The 19,659-nt window shown below is 48.4% G+C and overlaps 1 protein-coding gene across 1 annotated transcript in view; it reads left to right on the top strand.

The window, feature by feature from the left end:
• The first annotated feature begins 10,951 nt into the window (after nucleotides 1-10,951).
• LOC119113575 (palmitoyltransferase ZDHHC11) overlaps nucleotides 10,952-19,659 on the top strand; it is a 77,116-nt gene continuing 68,408 nt past the window's right edge. Inside the window, exon 1 of the mRNA XM_037237868.1 lies at nucleotides 10,952-11,009. The gene's annotated coding sequence lies outside the window, so the exon portion shown is untranslated. The remainder of the gene's footprint in view (nucleotides 11,010-19,659) is intronic.

Below are 19,659 nucleotides of genomic sequence, written 5' to 3'. Positions count from 1 at the left end.
TCGTGCCGAATTATCCACGGGCCGGGTGTCAATGAGAGCCTTGGACATGTCCAGCTCCGGTGACCGCAGACGGTTCCCTGGGAAAAATTGGGAGATCAGCTCCCCGCCTCCCGCCTGATAGAACATAAGTATCTCTGGCGGGGCCTAGCCCGACCCGCCATGTCCGTTACGTATTGGTATGCGAAGAATTTATTTCAGAATGGGTCCGACAGATGGGACAGATGCCCTCTGCCCGTGTGTGGTTAGGTCTGACACCAGAAACTGCAGTCTAAGAGGGTTATGTCACTCCAGTTACCACGCTAACCAACCCAGCGCCCCCTCCCCCACTTCCCCTGGTGCTTCCCCCACTAAGAATGATTAGACACAAAATCGCCACATGCACGAAAGCTGCTTTTCGAGTGGTGATTCACATCTTGTTTCCTTTCAGGGAAATAGGCTTGAATGATTCGGACTCAGCCACTGGATCGAGCATAGTTGCGTCCGGCTGAGACCTCATCTGGACTGTCCGAACCGGGGTGAACACATATAATGCAAAACATTAACACTCGCTCGGGCGGGGTTCAACTTGCCCTTCGAAGGGTTTTCCAGAATGATTTCCAAGTGGCGCGACATATCCTCGCCGACCTTAGCACAGTTGTGCAGTATTTCATTGCGGATCTTTTGATGCAAACAAACTGCCTGTTACTCATAAAGTCGCTGAACTATGGCAGGTCAAATCAGGCCATGACTGTCAGTGAGGGACATTTCTAGGAAAGCGTCCAGCGTGATGTAGCAACGGAATGTTAGGCGGAGCCGTACATATCTGAAATAATTTGAAATAATTAAAATAATGAAATAAGAGCTGGGTTTTATGGTGTAGTTTGCAGTGCTATTTTCGAATTTATTAATGACCGGGATCGCAACAAACATGTTCCATGGGCTTTTTAAAGGTCAGAGTAGGTCACTGACCTATAATGACCCAGGCCAGCATTTTTTAGGAACATATCGCCTAGCGTAAATCCCTGACGCTTATACCATTTGCCAAATAGGAGCTATCTCGTAGATACGAGGTCACCTTGACCTTATCAATGTTAATCAAGGTTACTGACCTCATTAATATTTTGCTTAGGACAGGAACATATTTTCACGGCGGTTGCATGTGGAGGTCTGGGGACACTTGAGACACCAATCTGACATTTGGCCTTGTTTGACCTTATTTGAACCTGTTCGGGAAATCAACATACTTTCTTCCCGGCAATGTTATTATTGTCAATTCAACACCGATCATAACAACCAACGAACACCTTTACCGCCAGTATGACAACTAGTCCGCCGACTTAGTGACGAAAGAGAGCGATATATTGCATGTACAAAAATACAAAAATCGCACCAAAACCATCACCAGTTTTGGTTCCAATAATCATCAACTAATTCAACAATAAAACAATAATGGAAAGCAACTCACATTGACAGTTACAATATCGCGACGCATTCATTTTGAGTCACGGACGGGACTAAACCACGATATGACAGCTTTGCGGAGAGAACCCCCAACGCTCTACGTCAAACAGCAAAGTCGGGTCTCGCTCGCGGACATCAGCGCTGTCTCTTCCTGCGGAAGGTTTACATCCTGTTCAGATCCGTCGCTCCCGTTCAGATCCGTCCCTCTTACCAGCTACTGCTCCCGAGACAATCCATTCGAAAGCGGTCTCCTGAGCTACCAAGCCAGATACAGTGCGAATCATCCCATCCTTCAGAAGCTGCCACTGCTGGTCCATCCCAACAAGGAGATCCAGAGACAAGCGGTGCTCAGAGCTGGACCTCCCATCCGCTAGGTCCACGCCAGCAACGGAGCGGATAGCTTCCTCAGGTACCTAAGGACGCTGCAGAGGGGCACAAGTTACAGGTAATTCTATGACCTTCAAACAAACTGACATGCGCCCAGAAACATCGGCATCTGTTACATCTGTCTGATGCATATTACGCTCACAAGTGGTGCACTTGCCACCTCCAAATGCACAGTATGTGCTCCTCTCAAATCCGACTCGCTCTGGGCTCACCCTGCACACGAGAGACCGACTGATGTGGCTACGATCACTGCCAGCATCAAACACTAGGGTCGCTTCAACTGTCCCTTTCCTATCCTTCACCAGGCCACGGGCTGAGGGCAAGATACCGCACTGCCTGTGTGGCACACACAACAATGACGCAGCGGTAGCTGCTCCAGCAGAGGATCCACTATCAGAAGTAACAGTGACTTACATCATGTGAGTGACTTACATTATGAGGGCCACTCCCGCCTTTTGAGTCAATCAGGTACTTATAGCGGCACGGAATGCGATGCCTACCTTTACGATGTTCCCACTTCTGGCGACGATTACCTGGCTCTGTGGCCACCCTTGAGACGCACAAAAAAACCTACCTCTGGTAGCATTCGCTGCTGTCCAGCGTTTATGTCTAAATTTTTTTAAAAAAATCACTGTACTTGGCTGTACCATCGGTTTCCGAGCAGACACTACACCTCCAAGTTGGGTATCCTGATTGAAGAGCAGCTCCAGATTGCACCTGCTGCGTCTTCTTCTTTTGATGACCAAATGTGCGGCCTCGAGCTCTAGAGTCTACAGAGACCTGAGCTGCGTTGAGTGAACTGGACTTTTCTACCCTGGAGATTTCCATGTCCGGGAATTGCAGCAGCCAGCCGGTTCAGCCTCCTTGCCCACTCCATCTCGCGCCTCTCATGCCTTATAGTAAGGGGAAGTTCCTGCAGTAACCCAGCCAGACGCATCACACTATACTGCACCACCTTCGCGTCGAAACTCTCTAAGCTTTGCACATGGGACAGCAACTCATCCTGAATTGCTCCCAAGGAGTGAATGTCAGTACAAATGGAGAAGACAATGACAGAAGATGTACATGGTTGAAAATGATCACTTCCTTCTGACAAAACCTGTCACAAACAATTTTACAATCTATACCATAGCTTTGTCGAGACAGCAGCTGCCCCACAATGCACTGGGACACTTTCCCAGACAAGACAGACTTAAGATATGCAAATTTGGCCACATCTGGAAGTTCACTATCATCTACCGCAGCCCTGCATACCTCCCAAAATGTCTGTCACTGCAGCACACCACCAGTGAACTTTACTAAAGCCCGTTTTGGCAGCGTTATAGCCTGCATCACCGCTGAACCTGCAGACATGAAGCCACCATCAATCTTGCTGAGTATCTTTGAAGCAAGCGCAAAAGCGGCCAAGCAGTGGCCATTAGATGGACCCTTCGGATGGACCCTAATTGGCTCCGTGAGGGGCTTTCTACGATAGAGAACGCACCAAGTGATGTTCATCAACAACACGTCAGCTGGTGATGACATATCAGCAACGCTACAAGAGTGGTGGAGCACAAAGTCATTTGGGAGCATGTTCCATGGTGAAGACGCCAGATCGCAAGAAGGCAGCAGAATAGTGCAAATCAGTGGAAGCACCACACCAAGGCTGAACAATAGATAAAAGACGGGACTTTTAAGGAAGAGTGCCGATATCAGCTTGCCGAACAACAAGGCAGTGGCAATCAGCCGACTTAACATCGGCTGCCGATCCCTAGTCCGGACCAGCGAAGCCATGTACCATCAAGCCTGAACGCTGCAGATATCTGATCCAAAGGAGTCTCTGCATCTCATCTAACCTCGGACCCTCTTTGGAGGGAAGGACCTGAATTCCCACTGAAAGACGAGGAGCACTGACCGGAGCAGTGGCCACATACGGCGGTACTGGAGAACGATCCGAAAGTCAGCCTTCACTCGTGCTGATGCTAGAACCGCAGGCCAAAACGTCGGTGCTTCCAGCCGCTCGGAGGTTCTCGTCGTCGACAAAATATAGAAGGGCTGCAGCGTGGGCACTGAAGTTCGCGAAAAACTTCGTCGCCAAGAGCTGCCGCTGAAAGATACTGGCCCAAACTAGGATGTGCCTCATGTTCTTCAATAAGCGTCATGCCATGGTATGAATAATTCACTTTGGTTTAAATCTCAATTGGATTGAGGCTAACGGCATATTGCTACAATTACATACCTGAAACATGCAGTTTACAACAACCTGGGTGAGGCTGAGCTTCTTGTAACTGTGGGTGCGGAAAATGCGTGTGCCAATAAAAAAGTCTTCATATTTGCATACGTGACGTGAATTGATTGGTGCTGCGCGTCAGTCACCCAAAATTAGTACTGCACAAATGTATGTGACATTGCCCAAGCCATTCCTAGTTCAACTGGGCTATTTCTTCATCAGCACCACGTAGTCAGTAAAACCATACGTGAGAAATCAGTATCAGCAGGCTGCTGTTGGAGATCGATGGTCTAGCAATATCTGGTCTGCTTCAGTGCGCTGGTGGGACTGCGCTACCGTCTCCGGGTATCTCAGTTATTCTTGGAGAACGGCGATACACTTTGGATAGAAGTGAAAACCAGAAAATATCTCACCCCGAATCGCGGATTTTAATAACATGTTTAGATGGCAGGGGAGGGGGCAATGGGCCCCTTGCCTTTCCCAGACTAAAAATGACGGAACCGTGAGGAAAACTAACTTCCCCTAGCCTGTAATGCGCAATTGGGGCCAGATTAGGATCTCAGTGTCTTGAAGTTACAGCAAATACAACTTAGAAACAAATTTCACAATTTTCAAATTTCTGAAAAGACATTACAAAATGACTACTGATTGTGTGCACTCCTAAAACTAAATGAGGGGTCTCCTGCTTTTGCTTTTGCTTTTCCAAATGCGGCGGGACTCTAACAAAGTGATCTTGGTTAGAACCAAGCATAGGCGGATCCTGGGGGGGGGGGGGGGGGGGGCATTGGCCCCCAAAACCTCTGAAGGTATGTTATGGCCCCCCCCCCAAAAGGTTCCCAGAACTTCATAAAAGTTTCTTCTTCCTACCTAACTTCAACTGTTTTAACTGTTTCGTTATAACTTCTGTTCAAGATTCAAAAGCATTTCGGTGTTTTTTTCGGTTTTGAATGGTGTCTCTTCTAGGTACTCGCGAGAGACACCATGCACTAGACCTCGGATCCCACACCAGCCTAATGGCGACGAACGGTTGCCCCCCCCCCCCAAAAAAAAAACAACAAAAAACTCCAGGCTAGATCCGCCCCTGGAACCAAGTTGACGCGCTGGACTTTGCTGTACTGAGCTGTAAGATCGGCTACATTGTGGAGGTACCCAGCATTTCTGCGCTGGCTTATCGTTAAAACGGGGCTATCACAAACATAATATCTGCAAAAAGTGCGTCTATTTGACTGTATGCCTATCTATTTGTCGTCTTTTGGTTTTGGTCCTTGTGCAGTTAAAAGAAAGCACTCCTCATTTCTATGTTGTTTTTGTACTGAAATAACCACCTTGAGTAGCATTCGATGTCTTTCAACGTCTTGCCCTTTTTAAGATCTCAACTGTCTAGTGTCTGAGCTACGCGCTCGCGAAGATATGCAGACTATTGGGGAAGGCTATTTCAAAGTTACCCAAGCATACATGACGTCACAATAACGCCATTCAAATCTGGCCATTTATTTACCACCGTGGAGATGAGGGCCAAGGAAAAAATGATTGTCAAGTCGTTCAAACCTGGCGTTTATGTGCACGATTTCCAGATCTAACGGCCGCTAATTGGCTCTCGATCAGTGTTGTGTCAGATGCAATAACGCAATCAAACAATGGCGTAATGAAGAACATATTTACTAAAAAGATAAATTGTGTTGTCTCGAGCAACGTGTTCCAATGTGAAGTGCACCAATGGTTATAAGCGACCCTATAGCTATTGGTATGTAGACTATACAGCAAGCATTATTCGTCATGTTTGATATATAGCCACAGGCATGTACCCATCAGGCTCGAGATAAAATATACTAGAGGGTTGGTCTCTCCATCTCTCTCTCTCTCTCTCTTTCTCTCTCTCTCTCTCTCTCTCTCTCTCTCTCTCTCTCTCTCTCTCTCTCTCTCTCTCCTCTCTCTCTCTCATCTCTCATCTCCTCTCTCTCTCTCTCTCTCTCTCTCTCCTCTCTCTCTCTCTCCTCTCTCTCTCTCTCTCTCTCTCTCTGCTCTCTCTCTCTCTCTCTCTCTCTCTGCTGAGTTGCGCGAGTGAAGCAACATGCAAACATGCAACTTTTGAAGGACCCGACATGATGCGTCACTAAAACATTATATTATGCACGTCTAAAACAGATTTGTTGCAATAACCTTAGACCATCGAACCTACAGATGCACGTTACCGAGAGCTACTCCGACAAACAAAATAGTATTCCGTCATAATGACGAGAACACGATTATTAACATTCAATATGCAACTTTCAACATGACATTCAATGACGTGGCAAGATTCTTGACATTCCAGCACTGCTCATCTAAATCACGCTTTTCGCCAGACTGAAAAGTTAAGTATTTTCGCTTGAAGTGAAAGGGGTGGGCACCTGAAGACTGACACCAGGGGTGGAAATGTACCTTTACTGTCACCGACGAACTTCACAAGCGTCCAAACTGTCACCTAAAGCCAAATATATCAGTAAAATAACTCAGTTGCAATGTGACCCTAAATACGAAAACCACAAAAACAAAGACAAATAGATACAACGCGACATAACCATCAAACATTTTCGCTTAAGGAGTTCATTTGCACTCATGACCGTTTGCTGGCCATCAAACACTAAATGGTGGTTGAGATTAAACCTAATCATCATATGATATAAACGCATACTTAGCATAACCAGCCCAGAGAAGCATAGTTTATAGTTTCCTATGCAGTTATTTCAGGGGGAGGATGTGTACCTCCTAAACAAGGGAGTAGTTTGTTTTTGTGTTTATAATTGGTATTCATTATCTTTATTTATCACCATTTTTACGGTTCAGCCCACACCCCAACACGTTTTTAAACACTGCGCACCTGGTCCTAGATCTGAAGAGAAAGTGCGTCAAATCTGGGGAGAAAACTGGTTGAAGTGCATCTTTGGAGGCAGGCTCAGTCATTTCTTTCCGCGCTTCCCCCTCCCTCATCTCTACGCATTTTGCGAGTCTGCATCCCTGTAGCCAGAAATTTACCGATAACATGGGTCCGCAAGCACCTGAAAACGGTGTCACTTTTGGTCTGGGACGTCGTGGTACAATCAGTTGGTAGCGTTGGCGACCTTCCCTATGTTAGCATAATCATAACCGCCACAGAACTCGCACTTAGCACCAGGCCCATGCTATATTGGTATCGGCAGGGGCACACGGCATTTCGAACACCTCTGTTACCTTCATTTAGCACCATATGCAAAACAGTAACAATTAAAAGCGTTTTATCTCACACTTGCCCATCTGTCACAACGCTGAACATGAGGTGAGATTGGCAGTGTGAGAGGCCTGCACCAGCGATGCTCGGCAATCGGCATCTTACCTCAAAGCTGCTGTTCCTCTCAGCAGCAGGAATTCCCAGATGAATTCTTGACATGCGTCGCTTCGGTTTCCTCCGTTGAACTCTGAAGCTACAGTTCGGGTATCTAACAACAGCAAGCCTCTTAGATCGGCAGTCCTATTTAACGTTATTACCAGGGACGCCCTCCGCGACAGATCCTGACAAAAGCCGCACAGCACCTTAAAAAAGTAACTGGCTATTAGCTACATTCTTCAAGTAAGCCAGCTTCTCGCGACATGAACAAAACAAACGGCGGCCACAGCCTTGCACTGAACGTGCACTGAACCTAATGCATAGCCGTGTGGCGAGCATTCGAACCCATCTGTCTCAAATGGCACGACGCTTCAAGACGCCGCATAGCAAGCTGACCTCGTTCGTCGCAAGATGCCGTGCCCAGCCACGATTCTTACGACTGGTGGTAAGCCCAGTTATTTGGTGCTTTACGCTGCTTAATGTGTGAAGCGAATAACTTTACACTGGTTAGTATGTGAAGTGAATGTTAACCTAGGAATCTGAGAAAAACACTGATCTGAGGGGCATTAGAAAAACACTGCGTCACCACTGATTTGTGACGTCAGCACTGATATAGTATGGCTTGTGGTATATTTCTGTCATCTACTAAAAACTATCCTGATTAAAGGTACCGTGTTTGACAACATATTGTGACTCAATCTGCTTATAAAGCAAAACGTCAGCATTTCGACATGTGCTCAACACACGCTCACGCTGCAAGCATTAGCGAGAACAGATCAATACTAAGCTTTAAGTGTCGTCTAGCTTGGATGGTATTGTGCAATGTGGTCTAGTCTGTTGTAATTTGCTTCTGTTTTCGTAATTTTGTCTCCAATTGGCTGGCATAATTGCCTGTTTTTATCACCGATCACATCCAGTAAGTGAGAAGCTTTAAAAACCCTTGACTCGTCCCACCTTAAGCATGCTGGATGGGAATTGAAAAATTGCACCTGAAATTTGTTAATGGCATTTCTGTTCATACCAAAACACATGCATATCCGTATTGGATGGATGCATGGGATGGCATGCCAATGCATAGGCGTTCACCATTCAAATCCAAGTGAAGGGTTGTCACCCCAAGACAAGGAACGAAGAAGTAAATAAATTCGAAAACGAAATAACGATCAGCCAAGGATACACATTTGCTGAGGTTCCGGAAATTCTGAACCAAAATAAAACTTTTTGTAATTCGTCGCATCCCATGGAACGTCTCGACAATGTAAGCATGCATGCACGTGTTTTACCAGATATACTCAGACGAATACACCCTAATGTGATAGGTCCCGCTCCGGTCGCACGCAATGAGCATCTCTGCCGTGTCCATTACGACTTCCCAGTCTCCCCACCAATCTCTTCCTCCGCTTACCTGACATGGACAGACGTCTCTCCCGACGTCCCACATCGAACGAGGAATCCCAATTCGATCACGACGAACCGACAGCCAGTAGCTGACACGGAATTTAGTGGCCTGGTGTATTCGGCGGCTGATGGATTATCAATTTACGAACAGCAGACCAGTGCGATAGTGAAGCACGCGCGTGCTTGTTTCTTCCTCAGCATCATGAAGCAATGTTACTAAGGAAGCTGCTGCCTGGGACGACCGTGGGCCACATGTGTGTAGGTGATTTCCTTCGGCGATGCGTGATGCTATCGGAAATGTTGCAGCAGTGAGCATTAGACAAACTGTGAATCATGGATCAGACTGGAACTGTGCGTTATCATAACATTGCGACAGCGCTTATCGTCAGAAATATAACGGTAGAGTTAGAGGCATGACTGGCTTGGAACTACTGGCACGCAGAATAAAGCGCTGTGATAAGCAACCGAGCAACAGAAAAACGGTGATAAACAACCCATATCCAAATGTAAGCCGTCATTTGAACTTTACACGGATGCACTTGTAAGCTGTATCAAAGGATGGTCAGGCTCGTTTTGTTAACCACGCCTTTCAGTGTTACCGTAAAGCACTGCATGGCTTTGAAAGTGCTTCAAAGATGCTTTGTAGCCATTTAGCATGCGCCCTCAGCATGTGGTGAGTTAACGGTTTAGTCTTTGCCACGACGGACTCGGCGACGGAGGCGTGATTTTGGCCTGATCAGCTGCTACGGGCCAGCGTCCATCACTGGGCACGGAAATGGGTCGTACGCACATAAAAGCCCCTGGAGCACGCATCCCCTTTACCAGATTGATGACATGTATCTGCATGTACGTAACTAGATGTTGACAGTCCAGGGTGGCACGTTAGTGTAAGACGTAGAACATGCGAATTATGTTTTGGGACGCAAACACTTTGCACTTCTGCGGTGCACCGGAATCGGTTTTCACTTAAAATTTTTAGGTTGTCACTCAGTTTGGGACGCGTAGAATAAAGCCGTCCATATGAAACCATCGAAACAATCGGTGTGGGCACGACTGTGTCGGTTTGTGCCATCAATGCGTGGATGCGCAACGAAACTTTGTAGCATTTTCAAGCAGCAAGTGTGTTTACAAACACCAGTAAATTATCCGCGTTTAATAACGACAGGCAGAGCCTGGCATGGGCGATACTTTGTAACGACCACGCTGCGCTGCAAGCAAGGATTGTTCGACAGCGCACCTTACGTCAGCAATAGGAAGCACGGGCAGTAAAAACGAGTTCATTTTGACGCGGGAAAACGTGTTCACGTGGGATGCTACCCCCCCCCAACCCCCATTTTCCCCGCCCCTGGAAAATCGCAGCAAAGTGCCGGGTGAGTGCCGTTTGAATGGTCTGGTGCATTCCACATCCACAAAGTCTAACAATAGCATGATGACGTTGATTGAAAATAAACTGAGGAACGAATCGCGTTAACCCCCAAAACTCTTCGGAGGATTCGTCATCATTGGAGGCGACTTCACCCATCGCCGACAGACCCCGGGGTGATAGGATGAGTCCGCTCAAAATTGATATCACTTGCGTGATATCATGTATGTCATGCTCGAAACTGCACTATTTTGCCTTCAGCCTCCAGCTCGACTCACTTGTTCTAGCTTGGTGGCGGTCGCACCTGTTCATGAAATTGAACCAGTAATAACGGAATGCAGCAGAACTGCCACGACCACGGGAGTAGTTTCAATTCATCAGGTGTGTTATGAACATCCTCCGCGCAAGCTCTCAAAAGTCCTGCGATACCAGCGACATGACGGCAGGACATCGCACGTGACACGACTCAGCGGGTGGCATTTCTGCATCTCTCCCAGTGCGTGCTCCAGCCGTTCCCGTCCGCTGCGCGCCGACCCCATGGCCCCCATCCGTTGTAGGGGCCATGGGCCGCCCGAGTCACAGCCAGTCTTCCCCGACGACAGCACGGCACAGCGTAAGGTCCCCGTCACGCTACATTGTGTTCGCGTTCAAGAATGGCGCTCCCATCGATCCTGAGGTGGTCAGCGCGGCGTCGCATCGGTTGGTTGTCATGGCAGCGGCCGCGCCGGCGCGCAACAGACCAGGCTGGCGAACTGAAACCTTGCCGGGGAAACACGCCCGCCCAGACTGTGTTTGATCGCGCGGTGGAGTTGGTGAAGTGGCGTGATGCTGACGCTAAAATAACAACCCGCCAACGGCCGTCGGCAAAGGTCTGTGGACTTCCTCTGATTAACGGTGACTTTAATCCAACACATTGTGCGACATTAACGGCTTTATAAGTGGCTTTCGTTTTGCGGTTGGGAATGCCAGCCCGCGGCGGGGTCGCTCAGCTTTATAACCGGAGACCACTATCCACTCCCGATCTGCAGTTAATTCAACATGCGCATCGTGGGCCTAAGATCAGAGATGTATTTGCTATTTAAAGGGGGACCTCAGCCCTTCCCCAAATTCGACTTCAGTCCTCCCAACTTTTGACAACTAGTGGACGAAATCCGAGGAAAAACTTGTTCGTTGGCATATTTTCGGGACAGACTGTTATTTTTCACTGTTCAGCGCCTCCCCCCAACTCATGCTGTGAAACTACTGTGACTAAGATTGCTTGGTGTTTCCGGCCTCCCCACTCAGCAGCAAATTAAGCGTGGCGTTGTGCATGCATACTGTTACCCCAAATTGGAGAAGTTGCAATTACTTTTTCTGATACTCGGTGCGGAGAGCGTAAAGACGATTGTTAGGGACGGATCCAGAGGGACGTAAAAGATACCCGAGGACGGCAAAGGGCCACTGCAAAAACCGAACCTTCATTTTAGAGCCACATGACCTTGATTTTCAAGAAGCACCAGTTCCCAGGTCACCACAATGCGGGAGCGGACCCATACAGTGAGCTAGAATCGCTTTTGAACTGGGGTGGGGAGTGAAATATTTCGTCGCAAAAAGACCGTACAGGAGTGAAAAATTTGATAAAAAAGCTTGAACATGTGGGTTAGTGAGAGACACCTCGACTATCAGTGACTATATTTTAAGTTGGCTTGGAAGTTATCTCATAAACATGAAAATGTTTTTGTTTTTATACATCTTAGGTCATTACACCGGCACATAATAAGTGAAGCAGCCTCGCAATAATGTGATGTTTGCCATGCAGCTTACAGTATTCCTGTGTTAAAGGGAATATTTCACATCTGAAGATATTGAAGCAGGCATCAGATATAATGAAACAAGCTGGCTTGACTATCGGCATACTTTTGAAGTCGAAAAGGCTGAGGTAGATAACCCAATACTCTGTTTAGTAAATATGCTCCTCAGTGCGTCATGGTTTGATTACGTTATCGTACTTTACACGGCATTGATTGAGAGCCAATAGCGCAGGCAGGAGGGAACGGGGGGGGGGGGGGGGGGTGGGAAGGTTCGGGGGCTGTGCCCCCTCCCACCTTTAGGTTCCGGGGGCCCTCTCGAACCCAGCGATCAAGGGCCCGAAAGACATGCCGGAGGTCGCATTCAGGGGCCCCGCCCCGCGGGGCCGGGGACTCCAATGCCAGCCAGAGGGTCCTATGCGCTGATAAGAGGCCCCCTGAGTTGATAAGGGCTTATAGGTCAGTCAGACACCACCAAATTGCAAAGTCACCTCCGTGGTGGCATGGGCCTGAGGACCCATTGCCCAGGCAAGGGCATCGCCGGAGCCAGTGATTTACATTGGTCGGAGTCCCGGCGTCTGTCAGAGGCCCACAACCGTAGGGTCGTGACCTGAAATATCGGTCAGAGGCCCTCTTGCGCCGCTTGAGGGCCCCCTGAGACCATGCGGATGTCTTAGTCGGCCAGATACCACTAACACTGATCAGTCGGCTCCATGTTCGTCTGAGCGCTTGAGACGAATTTCCCAAGCAGGAACGAGGTTGGGCTAGCGATTTGCAGTATCTGGGCAAGTGGCCCCGCCCCGGGTCGCAGCGGTGTTTGAGTGGGCCCGAAGAGGGGCCAAAAGGTCTCCAGGACCATAAAATGAATGGCCCGTTTAGAAGGCTGACGGGTCCGAAGAAGTTTTAGGTCGCTCTAGGACGCCACAAATGGTGCCGTGATCTAAAAATTCGGTAAGACGACCTCTTGCACCGATAGAGACCGCTCAGATAGGGCCTTTCTCTATATCGACCAGAAATCACCAGCAACGAACAGCCGGCTCCGTGTTTTTTTGTTTTTTTTTAGCTCTGGGGGCCCATTTCCCAAGTAGACAAGACCGGGCCCGCGATTTACATTGGTTGGAACTCCTGTATCGTTCAGGGGCACACAGTGCTAACAGGATAGCAGTGTGTGTGTCAACAACGGGTCTCAAATCGGTCGGGGTAAGATTTGATCAACAGGTGCGGCGACGGGAGCCCGAATGACAGAGGGCCTCCTGCGTTGGCTGGGGCGCTCTGAGAATGAAAGAAACGTGAGAACTTCTGGAGAGTGCTCACGTTGAAGTAATGAAAGGGTCCTGTGCCATTATTTGAACGGATGGAGGACCCACGTTCCATACTGGGGGCCCTCCAACCCAATTCCAGCATGGGCCCGTTAAGCCGAACTGGAGTCGATGTGCCAATTATCTGACCACCTTCAGCGATCAGGGACGTTGTCGCGTCAATGAGGGTTCCTGCATCGATCCGAGGTCGACTGCGCGGGTCAGAAGGTCTCCCGCGTCAAGGAGGGCGCCAATGTGATGTGGTGTATCCCTCAAAGCGCCCTCGGATTGGCCAGGGGATCCCGCCCCGTGCCGCTCGAATGAGGGCCGGAAGACACACCACGGTGGAAGAGAGTGACACAACAGCCCTTGAACGGAACAATGATGTGCCCGGTAGTGTCCTGCTCAAGGAGGCCCCTTTCCCGGAAATAAGGGGTCTCCATGTGAGTGGGGCGAGAAAAAAGTGGGGCGAAATGGGTTAAAGACGCACAAGAACTTCTCACGTTTCCCTGAGAACGTTCCTTATTTTGCAGAATCGACAAGCGAAATAAATAACACCAAAAAGTCTAAGCCTGCGCGCCGGGTGCCGATAACGTAGTGGCTCACGCACCTGCCTCAACTACTGCGCGTCTGGGAAACCAGAGGTACAGGGTTCGATTCCCCGCAGTGCCCGCCCTTCCTGCCAGGGTGAGAGGCCGGGGACACCACATGGCCTAAGGAGCTGAGTGCACCGTAAAGCCCCAATGACACGCTGGCAGTCTCCGGTAGCAAGGACAGCCATGACATGGGTTGCTTTTTCCGTAAAAAAACCAACGGCGTTGTACATTGCAAGCTGTAGTATCCGCTGGTCATGCTTGCAAAGCGGTCAAGTTCGGCGGGCATAGATAAGCGGCGACATCGAGTCAGGCGGGCATAGATAAGCGGCGGCATCGAGTCCGGCGGGCATAGATAAGCGGCGGCATCGAGTCCGGCGGGCATAGATAAGCGGCGGCATCCGCTCGTCAGTTGGCTGCTCCCCAATGGCAACCTAAGGGGACCGTGGCGACCTGAGAGGAGGCTAACCGTTCTTCAGAGCGCTAGATGGAACTGACAACAAGAGGAAAACTTGCTTCACGAGTATTTCCATGGTAGGAGAGTGTTCTTAGAAATATCTCGTAAACGGACGTTGTACGCGGTTCTGCTGCACCCTGCCTACGCCCAGACGCACCTGAGCTTGCCTGGTGACGATTGTTTTGTCACCATGCAGGCTCGGGTGTACCTGGCCAAACAGGCACTGGTATTTACTGAAAGCTGGAGCTGTTTCCTACGCAGTTTTCTCTGAACAATGACGGGACATACATTGGCATCAACTTGACCCAAGGAAACCATTGCTAACCCCAGCCTATTCTCGTTGTTATTGGACCTTACGACGATCTTATTTCCTTAAATGTAAAACAGCATCATATATGATACAGTTGATATAGTTGTAAAAGAGTATCAGCCTACGCCAGTTGGATGTACGCAGTTAAAAAGTGTGTACGCGCGTTCCATAGGTGTACGTTCGTCCTCTACCGAATCAAGTCAGCTGTGTTCAACTTGTTTAGCACTCTCCCGGCTGGCCGGTTAAACACCCTTTGCTCGGTTGGGGTCAATTTGTCCCACCTGAGGTTTTAGAAAATAGGAAAGCTAGGGACACTTATTTCGCAGGGTGCCTTGGTTTGTTCATGAACTTACTTGTGTCTCGATTTGACGTTCCTAGATCATGACATTCGGGCCAAATAAGGTCAAACGAGGTCAACTTCCAGATTGGTGTCCAAAGTGTACCCAGAATTTAGATACCTATTTAAGCTAAAGGTCACTGGTGCTTAATTAAAGTCATTTACCTTGTTTGACCTTTCGAAGGTTATGATGACCAAAAACATACAAGACCGCTTTGAGTTTTGCATTTGAATAAGTGTCAACGATAACATTAGGCAGTATGTTTTTGAAACCAAAATGTTGAATCCTTTTGAAATGATGACCTATTCTGACCCTTGGAAAGTCCATGGAATATGTATAATGCGGTTCATGTTGCCAATAAATTAAAAATGAACAACATAAACTACTCCATACATTAATCTGTAGATTAACATAACAGCTTGGTTTGACCTTGGCCCGATCCTGATACATAACCCTAAGTCAGAAGAATTTGTTCATTCATTTATTGTCTTATCTAAGAAAATACATCATATATGTATGGCTTCGTTGAATATTCCGTTGTTGCATCACGTCGAACGATTCGCTAGAAATTGTCTTCACTAAATCTATGTCCTGAATTTGACCTGTCATAGGGCAGTGACCTTGGAGGGTACATCTAAATATTTGATGCCGCATGATTCACTATTCAATTGTCTACAGCTATGCAAAATTTAGCGCGACTATGCCGTGCCTTCCGGGAACCATTCCGAAAAACCCTCGGGGCGATCAAATTGACCCCACCCGAGTGCGTGTTAAGGAAAGTGTGGAGGTTCGTCCTTCAGACAGCAGTGGTTCAAGTTGGTTATGCTGAAGCCGGGCCAAGTGAATGCTGGGTGGAGCGATTAACGCCCAAGGTAGACAGTTTCCCGAAAGCCTATTTTGTTTCGGGTTCGGTATTAGGGAGGATAAGTCGGAAATATGTATCAGGCGTCCCATCTGCATCATGCATTGATAAACTGCGAAACTGATCCATACACATGAAGCGAAGCATTTAGCGATCAGTTCGCGGTCATTCACCCGGAAAACAGCTAGTCTTGAGCAGCGGCTGCCGACGGCGGATGGGGACGGACCTTAGTCAAGGAATATCTGACAGAATAGCCGTCATGACGTGACTTGGCTTTTACATGAGAAACGTCTGCTTTATGGGTTTCTGATCTTGCTTTCGGCAGGACATATTTGAAGTTTCAGAATATCGTTCGGCCTGAAATGCTGCGACCAAACCTTGCCTCTTGTAAAGCAGCCGACGAAATCCAGGCTCATGAAAACTTTGGCCATGGATTCCACTTAGAAATGCTGACGATCCAGTGCCCATGCCTTAATTGACATAGAAACTGTAGACGCAGATGCCTCCCCAATGACATAAAAGGCTCACCCGCTCGTGGAGTTTGGCCTGCTGAGTTGAAACAATACTGAAACGAGCGATTAATTTTAAGAAGCTGGTTAGCGTTGTTTACGACTCATCTATACGTTCGGGTATAGATGACTGTGTGCCAGCAGAAAAAGCTAAAGGTGTATATCTAGCATAACAACCAAGGCATTTGCATATCTACAAAATGTCCTATGTGAATTAGAAGCGCATACAATTTTTTATACTTACCCCGCTCTTTCCCGCCAACCCCTTTCGCTGGGTTCGGCTCCCAGGAAACGCTCTTTAAGTGTACTCTGAGCCTGGTCCCCTCCTCTTTTGGAAACGTTCCTACGCCGATGGTCTTTCAAGAGCCCACAAATCATAGGGGCACCGCAATGGCCGTGCCTCTCCATGGACGCGATGCTGGATAGGCCGCCCGGCGAGGGAGCACGAAACCTTCATTTCAAGGTGCCATAACATTTTGATCTGTGTGTCCCGGGGGCGCAGCATACATTACATCTCTCCATATTAGACTATGGTAAAGATATCATCGATGTTATGATGTCATTCAAATGTGCTAAGGTGTGTTACCTCCTCATATTTATTGCTAACGTCTCTCGGTTATTGGATCTGTGTAACCGATGCTACTAATGCATCGCTAGAGTCACATTCATCAGTTCAAATTTTAATAATTCCATGCAGACCAAGCTGTGCTTTTTCCCATGCTAACTGCACACAACATGCTGCATATGACAAGGAGTTGGCCATGCGCATTACCACCGAGCAGTACATGGCGTCAAAGTCTACTTATATCACTGGCTTTGCCACTTCCTGTTTCAACCACAAACATTTCAATATTCACGCATGCAATAACGCTTGAGTCATTAGTAGTTACAATTCAGGCACAAGTTACTAGTTTGGGTTTTAACTCTTCACTGTAAGGTCAGCGACATACAAAATGCAAATTTTTGCTGGTTTCGTCGTACCTAAGATAACGATGGCAGGTTATTCGAGTCGAGTTGTCGTGCCTGAATTCAATGGCATTTAGGAGGCATCTTTAGTTCGTTTTGTTATAGGTTCTCCGAAGTAATCTGCTCAGAGTAGTAGGAGGCATCATCCTCTGAAAAAATAAATGTATTCCGGGTACAAATCGACGCATTTACGTTTGGATTTCAACGATGTACAGATAAATGGTTCCTTTTTAAGAAAAAAGAATTCGGAAAGTCAAATGGCCGAAATGTGAAGTTATTTTAGTGAGCGGGATGGCGGTGGGTGGGTGGGTGGGAGGGTGAGGGTGTAGGGACGCAGCAAGTTCCAAAAGGCACCATTGTGAGGCGCGGTCCCCTTTGACAAAATCCCAGACCGCCCCTGGACCGATGTAGATGGCAGGAATGTGCTGAGAAAGTTGGAACAACACGTGCCTGTGCCACCACGTAACATCATGTATCACCATGTACCTGAAATCCCTACGTTTTAGCACAAGCCCACCCACACCCACTCACACACGTGAAGTGTACGAGGCCTCACACCGCGCTGCAAGGCAGCGGAAGCGTGCCAGGCAGCACGCTTCCGTGTCCCGCGAGGTGGTCAGATGATGACATGCCTTGCCGCCGCGGCCACGCTAGTGGGTGCGGTCCAAATTCCGCGACGGACATGCCGTAATGACCGACCATGAGCAGGAAACGGGAGCGTCCTCCAGTTGGACAGAGGTCGGACCGCGTGCAGGACTCTCTCCCAGTAGCCCCTTTTGGGTCCGCAGCCTGTCTCTTACAATCCATTTGGGAAAATAGGCTTTTAAGATTAACTTCTAAACATTTTCATAGCGTGATTATATTTTATACACGCTGGCATGAACGCAAACACCTTTAACAGACATTTCTGCATTCCACTACAGACAAAGGGAATACGAAGACATTGTTGGTGTGAACCAAACCACTTCGACTACAATTAAAGGGAACATGAAGACGTTGGTGTGAACCAAACCTATCTTCCCAATAACTGGTCATCCACCATTCTATGGCGCACATGCCTGCCATCTTCTTCCCGCATCAAAATAGTTATTATTGCCGCCACCACTAGGACTCTGCCCATGAGCAGGCATTTTTAAATTAGCTAATGGTTAGCCGCTGAATGCGCACTGCGACAAGCTCTCATCACCATCACATCAATCACGCTCTGCCGGCGGGCCGTGGTATTTAAGTGTTAGATGATGTTCGGCCACTGCCTGCGTGCAGTGGGGAACAACTCAAAATATTAATGAAATGCTGTAAGTCACACACGATGCAGACTTAAACGTCCCTCCTTCCCATCATTTGCCTCTCTATAGTCCAATCCACTGTCCTATATCGGGCTTATGTTAACCATTTCTTTGATGACTGGAACATACACCTCCCGATGCATATGTGAGAGAACTTAGCGTGCATCCGCCTGGACTCGTCCAAAAACCGACTGGCACCTGAGAGCGTCGGGTCCCTGCCGCCGCCTCTGCGGCCGACCCTTGACCCCCGACGAATCGGGAGACCCGCAGTCACGTGACGCCCCCCGGCACCCAGTCAGATGTAGAGCTCGGAAGACAGCGAGGGCAGGGGCGCACACCCCGCACAATCACACCACAGAATACAAGAACACTTTTCATTTTGAAACAAATGACGCATTCGTGCCCCTCAACATACAGCATGACACATACGTTGATTAAAACGAAGCAGCTCACCTTTTATTGAACACATTTTTTCTGACTTAACTTGATAATGTAACGACTTCAGACGTTGACGAAATAGCGGAATGTATACACATCCTACATCGCTGAAGAAGGTGCCACAAATTCGTGAACAATGGTTATCAATACAACAACTTAGAAATAGCATGCAAAACAACTTATCCTCGTCGATAAGTATTGCACGACTTATCTTGCATGAGAAGCTCACCAGCCCTTACCAAAGGCTAGGTGGCTCCTGCCAGCACGCCGGCCTGTCGGCGTCATATACGTCCGAGGCACGGGTCTCTGCACAGTTAGCTTCTGTCGATCTCTGGCACCCCATGTACTAACCGGCCTCGAGCGACACAGCACCTCACTGGGACAGATTGTCCAAACGCTTCCGACTGTCGGCCAATAGAGGTATATTGACTGAACTCCATGGCTGTATACGTACTCTACGAACGGGATAACTCCTTCATGTTCACACACTGGTCACAGTGCCTACCATCGCGGCTGCCATTCCATAACGCTCCACGTCGCTTCAACACCCGGCCGAAGCGTATGAGACCAATGCCACCTATACCGGAACCCAATCGCCCCGCCTGGCTCTGACATTTCAAGAAGACCAGCAAGTGATCTAGTTCATGACGGACCGGACGACGACTTGTCACCCGC

The sequence above is a fragment of the Pollicipes pollicipes genome, unplaced genomic scaffold (assembly GCF_011947565.3).
Source record: "Pollicipes pollicipes isolate AB1234 unplaced genomic scaffold, Ppol_2.1 Scaffold_7262;HRSCAF=8765_pilon_pilon_pilon, whole genome shotgun sequence".
NCBI lineage: Eukaryota > Metazoa > Arthropoda > Thecostraca > Pollicipedomorpha > Pollicipedidae > Pollicipes > Pollicipes pollicipes.
The sequence above is the reverse complement of the archived record's forward strand: the minus strand, read 5'-3'. Positions and strand labels throughout refer to the sequence as shown.